Below are 10149 nucleotides of genomic sequence, written 5' to 3'. Positions count from 1 at the left end.
TCAATTTTCAAAATACACCATTATGACGAATTTAGTGATAATACATGATATAAAACACAACTACATTTATTATTTTTTTTTACCACAAAAGTTTTCCATAGTACGATTGAAATAATTAGAAGTATTTCAAAACGCGTTTTTTACCATAATGCTTACCATAAACCTTGGGTGTTTCTTGTTGTCTGTCGTCAAATGACTTGCAGGTTACATTGACCCGGAACTTTCAAAAGGTGATGCGAGATGATGAGATCTCTGATAAACTAGTGTTGAGTATTAAATATTTGATTGAGTATTTGGCCTGAAAACATTCTTTGAAATAGCTGCTTAACAAGAAAAGAAGTATTTTTGTAAAAATAAATTAAGCAATTACTAAATAGTTTTGTAATAAAATTAATTACCAGCGGATTTGCTGGTGTGATGGATATTCAAGTCACAAGTAGGTTCTTATCTCGTCAAAGGTTGGTGATTTCTCTCAGTGCGTTACCTCTTTGAAAACGTGATCTAAAAAAAATATATAATTGAACAGAAAACTGTTGATATTTGTTGAACACAAAGCATCTGAAATACGTTTCTTTGCATAAATATACGTTGCTTAACTTTTTTGAGTTGTTAATTACATAATTAAGAAAGTCAATATATATACACTACGCTAATTTGTTGGGAAAACATATATGATATTGTTATATAAAAAAATTTATAAATAAACATATTATCTTACAAAAATACATAAATATATATAAAAAAAATCTCAAAATTGATGTATCATGACAGGAAATAATAAATAGGTATAAGATAATGTAAAGTTATCAAGGACGAATCAGATAAAAATGAAGTTGTAGAAATTTTTTGAAAGTAAAACAAAATTGGTTGTGTTTTGTCAAAATTGCGCACTTAAAATATTACAATATGAACAAACCTTTTTAGGTTGTAGTCAGCCCAATGAAAAAAAGGTTTTAATAATCAAAGTTGCAGTACTTACCAATTGAGCAATTCTTGTTCTTTTATCTGCTTAATACCTACCAGTTACACCTCAAGGATTCATGTGTCATATTAAAAAAAACCGCGTACAGTGCATTTCCGAATCGATAATTTCATATTATAAAGGCTGATTGGATTCGCACCATTACGATAGAACCAACAATGTGTATGTCCTCTCTCTCTCTCTCTCTCTCTCTCTCTCTCTCTCTCTCTCTCTCTCTCTCTCTCAGTTTCTTTGTCTCTGTCTCTCTGTATGTTTCTTATAGTTTGTTTAGTTTGTTTGTTTTGTTTTGTGGACACTAGTTGTTTGTTACTGGTGTAATACTGACTAACAGCACACTCTTTGATATACGTCCAACATTAACTGGACACAAACTGATACACTTTTAAAGATCCGCGACTTTGTTGAAGTGAAATTTAGTATTTGTCAGTTCTATTAGGCTAGAGGACTTTTCTGATGCGCCATTTATACAGTTATATGAATGCAGAGTAAAGTTGTGACCTTCATAATGACTCTCATTTTTTTTGTGTAAAGACATTGTGTGTAAAGACATTGTGTGTAAGGACTTTGTGTGTCTGCTTACGGTGTTCATGTTGAGGTGTATATATTTAGGGGTGTATCAACATATCTATCATTCTGAACGTTGTTATTACCTACCATATATCAAACTGCAAAGGCATAAATCATGATTAGTAATGCTTGTAACATGTTCAAAACATAAAATTAATTAAACCTGTTTCGAGTAATAACAAATCTGTTGGAGATCTATCCTGCGTCAATGATTTGAAGTCACTTATAACTGAAAAGGTATATCGTCAAACAAATATAGCTACTATGGATAAGTAATATGAATAAAGCTGTATCACATCAACAACATACAAATATTCCATGCAAGCTAACCTACCTATATCACAATAGTCTCCCATCCAGCCTGGATGACATCCCCTGTCACACAGACCATTCACATTGTTGCAGCCCGTACAGTTTTCGTTACATTTACCAGTACAATCTTCTCCGAACAATCCATGCGGACAGGCTGTATGACATAGAAAGATATGCTTGTTATATTTTTTTATCACGCAAGACAAAAACATACCTAGTCTACTCGATTTAAATATGAAATATATTTGGTTAAAAGACAGTAGGATCTAGAACTGTAGTCAAAATTCATATTACCTCTTACATCCCCGCTATCAATATAGTATACAAATGACAATTTACATTTTTTTTTTTCAGAATAGAAATATATCATTGTGTTCCTATAAATCTAGAATATTTTCCCAAAAATATTTTTATTTCTTACAATTTCTCAAAAGTGGTTTTCCAGTCCAAAAGATCTAAATAAAAATCAACTTGCCCCCACCACCCCACCCCCCCCCCCCACTCCTAAATGTGTCCGCTCTGCGCCATCTATGTGTTTGTGCATGGTTTGCACTGAGGCCGCCGTAGCAGACCTGAAGCGGACACAAAGTGAAACATGTGAAAGCCGACGAAGGTATCGATCGGGGTCCATTTTCTGTTTTGTTGAGTTTAGTCGGTCCTGTAGAACGTGGGTTGAAATTCTGACATTTGATATGCGAGGTAAATCTAAAAGGCTGATTTTTTTAAATAGACAATTTTGTACCGAGATTTTTTTTTCTCAGTGGAAAAAAGAAAAATGTAACCACTAATTGAATACCGTCATACGCATGATAAATGGTTCATGTTTCTGCACACCATTTATTCCCGCTATTATTTCGGAAATCTAAAAGTCAGATTGAATGGAAGAAGATTAGAGTTAATCAGGGCTTTAAAAGGATACACAACTCATCCAATAAGTTCTTTTAATATTTTTTCTACATAGTTTAAGAATTTTTTTTTTTAAAAATATGATTACGTAAATCACTGTTCGTCATATAGAATAACCAATATCTCATCTAAATATATATATATATATATATATATATATATATATATATATATATATATATATAGAAAAATGTTTTCAGTAGACGATAACACAATAATCCATTTCTTTCAAATTTAATCCAGAGCGCTTTCGCCTGATCGGCTCTTCAGTGGATTTCAAATTATAACAGAAATAATATATCTGTTATAATTTGAAATCCACTGAAGAGCCGATCAGGCGAAAGCGCTCTGGATTAAATTTGAAAGAAATGGATTATTGTTTTATCGTCTACTGAAAACATTTTTCTATATCGTTACCTATACCAAGGACTTATTCGTTTTTATATATATATATATATATATATATATATATATATATATATATATATATATATATATATATATATATATATATATATATATATATTGACACATTAACTTGCCCCTTGCCACGGACTGTGGAATATAAGATAAAAAGACAGATTTTGGTGTTAGGTTGTTTGTTGTTGTTGTTGTTGAAAGTGTGAAATCAGAAGGCTCTTTAATTAAGAATTACACAATGCAGAAGAACAGCTTAATTTATCCTAATAAGGAAAAAACCTTTAAATTATAGTTTTCTCAAAATGATATTTGATGCATGATGGTTCTTTTTTTAAAGAGATTACATTTCTGTTATTCATGCATGGTGATATTGCTTTCAGTGTTTATTGTTGTTGTAGTTAACGAAAATTCACACTGTTATTACTCCCTCTCACCTATTATGCATCACTCTTTTTAAACGTATAGTTATTGATAGCATTCGGTTAACAAACAATTCATTATGTAAAGATGTTTTCGATGAATAGCTAAATTTAAAGTCACCGTTTTCGCAGAAATATCCTGTATACCCTTGGAGGCATCCGTATTCACACATACCAGTTACATCATTACAACCTGCACAGTTTTCGAGGCATCTATTGATGCAGTTTTCTCCAAAAAACCCGCGCTGGCACGCTAACAAAAAGGAATAAACGAAATTCGGTGCAAATATTTCTTTATAATAGAGAATTATTTGTATTTTTTCCTATATTTTACAAACGAAAATAACGCGTTTATACTCACGTGTTTTACACAGGTCACCTTGAAAGCCAGCAATACATCCAGTTAAGCATGTTCCGTTAGTATGGAAGCATTGGTTAACATCACGACAGTTTCCACATGTTTCGTTGCAGCCAACACCAAAGGATCCTCTGTCACATTCTATGAATTAATTTTGTCTTTGTTGAGTTACATATATTAACGATTATTATTTTTGTAAATGGAAATAAATAATAATCATTAACTAACAAACTAAATGACAACATTTGATTTCAAATTTCTTATCTAAGGATCTTCTATCACATTCTATGATTCATTTTTTTCTTAGTTGATTTATTGTTGTGTTACTTTAACCCGTAAGAAATATATTGTTTATAAATCGTCCTTATTTCATGTTAACTCTATCTCAAATTAAAGTAATGTATAAAAATCATTCAAAAATGGGTGTACAGATACTATAATGATTCTTTAATTGCCCATATTTATTATCTTGATATTGGTGATTATAATAGTGCAGTCCGATATATGGACAACTATACTGTGGTTTAACGAATCCATACCACCACTCATTGAAACCGACGACGACCTGTGCAGTAAATATTGCGTATGTGCTATTAATACAAAGGTTCTGTTTAATGACTTAAAGTTAAGTTTAAAAATAACTTGATACCTAAAAAAATTGTTTAGTTCATCATCGTATTGATTAGATCCAACGAGTCGTATTAAGACGATCCGCATCTTGTAACGACGCGTATTTTGAAGTAATATATTATATAGCATCTAATTTAAGAGAGTAAAAGAAACGTTGGATCACATCTTACGAACCCGAACTCATGAACTCACGTGTTTTACACAAGTCCCCCTGATAACCAGCATCACATCCAGTCATACATGTCCCATTGATATTGGAACACTTGTCTACGTCACGACAGTCTCCACAGGTTTCACTGCAGTTATCTCCAAATGATCCTTTTTCACAAGCTGGTGAAAGTCCAAACGAAATGTAATTATTTATATCGGATATAATGTTTTGTCAAATATTTTATAAAATACATTTAATATATTTTCAAATCGTAAATTTTAAAGTTTACTCAAACAATTTGTAAATTTAATTTCATAAAAAAAAATTCAGCCTTTATGCACTTTTCGTTTAAAAAAATAAAATACTATTTTAATGTTATGTTTGTCGTTTTAAACAGTAGGGAAAGGAGTAATATGGGTTTGTTTTAAATCATTGCAAAATGAATAAGTAAAAACTGCTCTAAAATATTGCCATTACGTTTTCTACCTCACCTTTTTATAAAATGTGCTTAAAGCCGGCAAAGGTGAATTAGCTAAAACGAAATTATTTATATAACATATATATACATTCAGACGGTATGCTTTTTTTTTTTACAAATAATAAATTTCTAAATTACCATCTTGACACTTTAATCCCTGCCATCCGGGGTTACACCCAGTATCACAAGAACCATTGAATCTGTTACAACCATCACAGGTGTCCTTACATCTGTCAGCACAATCCGGTCCAAAGAATCCGTATGGACAAGCTACGATTAACATATAAATAATGAAGTACAAATGTACATATATGATCAAACATTGACATTCTCTAAAGACAGCTTAAAGAAGATTGAAGGACACAGGATTACTAATCAGTCGCCGTTAGTCGGATTTTTTAAAATTTACTTTTAAGGACAGGTACATGCACATTACAATAATTTCATATGAATTGTTTATTAATATAGGTAATGTCAAAATCAGATAATTTAAAACATATAATCCAAAAGGAAAGAAGTTAAATTATTTTGTAATGAGAATTGTGTTTTTTTCTTTATGATTATTATACATTTTGATAGAGGATTAGTGGGGTTAGATCTGTAATTTATACCTTGCTGAAAGTTAGTACTTACGTGTTTTACACAAGCCTTTGTGATAACCAGCATCACATCCAGTCAAACACGTTCCATTTATATTAGAACATTTGCCTACGTCACGACAGTATCCACATGTTTCATTACAGTTGACACCAAATGATCCTTTATCGCAAGCTGTTGAAAGAAATGTTTGTCGTTTGATTTTAGTTATATCGAACATATGTTTCTGTAATCAAACAGTTTTTATGAAATCTAAAGCAAGTTGAAAAGATATTGGTTAATATATAATAGAGCAAGATTATTTTTCGTTGGGGAAAAACCAGAATGATTGAATTAATGCACATAACATTCTTTTGTTAATTGTATAGGAAAATCCAGTCCATTGAATATATGGGCAAGCTTTAAGTAACATTTGAATTGTGTATAGTACATTATATTGGTTAACTAATTACTGTTAAACTATGTTGAACGTATTATATCTTTTAGAATATTTTACCATTGGTAGTCTATATTTGAAATAACAACAGTCAATTTGTCAGCAATCACTGCAGAAATACACATTGTGTGTTAAAATCGTTCATTACCTTCCTGACACTCATATCCCTGCCATCCGGGGTTACACCCAGTATCACAAGAACCATTGAATCTGTTACAGCCATCACATGTGTTGACACATCTGTTAGCACAATCCGGTCCAAAGAACCCGCGTGGACATGCTACATTCAACATAGGACTAATTAAGCATAAACGTACATAAAAAAAAAATTGGCATTCAGTCAACTAAAAACTGCGTTATAAGCAGCTAAAATGTGATTGTGGAGGAGACAACAATACCATTTAGTTGCTCAAGCTTATGAACTATTTATTAGGCCACTTTCAACGCATGGTACATGTACATTAAAACAATGTCATACACGTATAATTGTGTATTGAATTAGGATAAAGAAATTATTCATATCTATCTGTACCAGCAAATTTACTTGCCATGACAAGTTAAGTCTTATCTGCTTAACATTTACACCATTATAGCGATGTTAATATTTCAGTTCTTTTTTTAGTAAATGTGTTTAAATTGGAATTTCATATCTGGTTTAACGTTATCACCTACATGTTTTACACAAGTCCCCCTGATGACCAGCAGCACATCCAGTCAAACATGTCCCATTTATATTAGAACACTTATCTATACCACGACAGTGTCCGCATGTTTCACTGCAGTTATCTCCAAATGATCCTTTATCGCAAGCTTTTGAAAGAAAAAAAAAACCAATGAAAATAATGACAAATCCTTCTAAATTTCTGGCGTCCATTCAATGAAATATACAGAACAATAATTTTTTTTAAAAAAATGTAAAAATCAGTTCAATTTATAAGACATTATCTAAAGACAGCAATGAAAGGTTTTGGTGAAGAAAAAATATTTAAGACCGGAAATTAAGAGGAAAATAAAACACGACTGTGAAAAACTAGATTATTTTTTTTGGTCTATGGACATCTTTATTTTTAATGATTAATTGACAAGTTTTAGGCACAATATATTGTGCCTAAAACTTTTCAATTAATCAGTAAACAGTAACAATGTAAACAATGTGTGTTTTGTGCAAATCTCTCATTACCATTTTGGCACTCATATCCATGCCACCCAGGGTTACAACCAGAATCACAGGAACCATTAAATCTGTTACAACCATCACATGTGCCATTACATCTGTCAACACAATCCGGTCCAAAGAATCCGTATGGGCAAGCTGAAGGTATATCAAATTGAATAATAAATAGATATACAATGTATAGCCAATTCGTTAACTAAAATGTTTTAAGGAAGGAGGCTTTTCTTTTTTTGGACTTGTTAAAAGTAAATTTGATTAAATGTTCATTAAATCAAGATGAAAGGAAAGTAAAATATCAAATGTCCTTTCTTTTTATCAAACAACTTGGCATAGCAAGAATAATCAAAATTAATGCAAAAACAAGATAATTAACTTTGATAAATTAATAGAAACATTTTGTTATATGATCTATTCGACTGTGTCAAATTTCATTAATTTCTTGATATAAGAAACATGGCTGATATCGAAAAGACTTCGTTAAGTTGATTTTTTTCTCTTCAAATGATTTTTTTTCACTCACGTGCTTTACATGTTTCCCCATGGTAACCAGCTTCACACCCCATTAAGCATGACCCGTTAGTGTGGAAGCACTGAGTTAAGTTGCGGCAGTGTCCACATTCTTGTTGACACTCAGCACCATAATATCCTCGACCACACGCTATTGGAAAAAGACAATGTTTACTTACACAGTAAAAGTTGGTCAATACAATGAGACGGTAATAAAAAAGTGTTTAGTGGCAGTGTCCACATTCTTGTTGACACTCAGCACCATAATATCCTCGACCACACGCTATTGGAAAAAGACAATGTTTACTTACACAGTAGAAGTTGGTCAATACAATGAGACGGTAATGAAAAAGTGTTTACAAAACAACATTGAAGAAATCTTTTAAAAATATGTATAATTTAATAATCAACTAATACCAAAATCATAAATTTCATAGTTAAATCTTTCTTGTTTAAACAAAAATGTTTGTTTAAATTGTGTTTTATCTACCGCACATGTACATTAACAAATTCATTTTTAAAAAATAACGATACATGCGTTCATTAATTCTAAGGATATTTGATTATCTAAAATGCATGCAATATAAAAGTAACTGCTTCGTTTTGCTCCTCTTGTTTTGTGCCTGTTTGTTTTTGCACAGTTTGGGTTTGTTTGTTTTAGGGCATTGTATTTTTTTAATTATTTTAACAGTAAAAGTAAGTATTGTTTCGGCTTTAAGAAGGTCATAGGTAAAGATACTCTGTTGTAACATCGCATATTGGTAACAAAATAATAAAGAGACATGTCCTTTGAATAAAAATAGAACTTTAAGCATCGATTTTGTTTACAATTATTTAAAATACGAGGAACAGATAATCATTGCACAAAAAGAAACGTCACTACTCCAATGGTGGCGTTAGGATACAAAGCAGAATCATAGGAGCGTACATAATCACGTGATCCGGCTTTTTGTATCCAGTTATTGATACGATAACATATATTTAAAATTTATTTTGACGGTGTTACATTAAAATCACAAATAATTGCATCTCATAATGTTTGATTGATAAACGTAAATCATCATATTACTGATTTTTTTTTCTAAAAATACATATCTTGTATAAATGTTTGATGACAATTGTCATTTTGAAAATATTGAAGTAATATATTCTAAAGTGTATTTTTTAAGAGTGGAAAAGAAACGTTTGATTACATCTCATAAGCCCATAACTCATAAACTCACGTGTTTTACACAATTTCCTTTGATAACCAGCCTTACATCCAGTCAAACATGTTCCGTTGATATGTGAACACTTGTCTACGTCACGACAGTGTCCGCATAGTTTATTGCAGTTGTCACCAAATGATCCTTTTTCACAAGCTAGTGAAAAAGAAAACAAATTTTTTTTTAGAATTTCAGATATAATGTTTAATAAAAATTTCATGAAATATTTTTTTTTATATTTTCAAATAATTTCTATTGAAGTTTAATGAAATGAGTTGTAAATTTAATTTTATAAAAGTAAAATAGAAATGGTTAGAAATTTATTTAATGATTAAACATAAGGATTTGAGCATTAATGCATTTTTTCTTCAAATACTATTTCAATGGTTATGTTTGCTAATTTTAAACGGTGGGGAAAGGGGTTATTTAGGGAGTTTTTAATCCTTGCAATATTAATCATTAAAGACCAATCCAGAAATATTGTTGTAACGTTTTCTATACTTTTTTATACACTTTTCTATACCATCCGCTTTAAGTCGACAAATGCGAATGAGCTAAAAAGAACATCGTATAAATTCATACAGTATGCATTTTTTTTTTACAAAAACCAAAACCTTACATTACCGTTACTACAGTCGTATCCGTGCCATCCAGGTTTACACCCAGAATCACAAGAACCATTGAATCTGTTACAACCATTACAGGTATCGTTACATCTGTCTGCACAATCCGTTCCAAAGAATCCGTATGGACAAGCTACATTTAACATATAACAAATAAAGCAAAAACGTACATAAATTCAGACCCTAGCATTAAGTCAACAGAGCAGTCCATTAAAGGCCCCTTGAAGATTATTAGACGAGACAGTATTATTAGTCAGTCCCTCCAGCTTGGAGCCTATTCATCAGACTAATTTTAACGCGTAGTACGTGAACATAACAAAAACATGTATTAGTGTTTATTGATGTGAGTAATATTAATAACAGATGAAGCAATGATTCGTATCT

General features: G+C 31.1%; 1 pseudogene; it reads right to left on the bottom strand.

The window, feature by feature from the left end:
- Window positions 1-116: 116 nt before the first annotated feature.
- Window positions 117-10149, bottom strand: part of LOC128168880 (multiple epidermal growth factor-like domains protein 6) — a 35676-nt pseudogene continuing 25643 nt past the window's right edge.

Source organism: Crassostrea angulata, unplaced genomic scaffold (assembly GCF_025612915.1).
Source record: "Crassostrea angulata isolate pt1a10 unplaced genomic scaffold, ASM2561291v2 HiC_scaffold_65, whole genome shotgun sequence".
Classification (NCBI taxonomy): Eukaryota; Metazoa; Mollusca; class Bivalvia; order Ostreida; family Ostreidae; genus Magallana; species Magallana angulata.
This window is presented reverse-complemented; position numbering and strand designations above follow the sequence as displayed.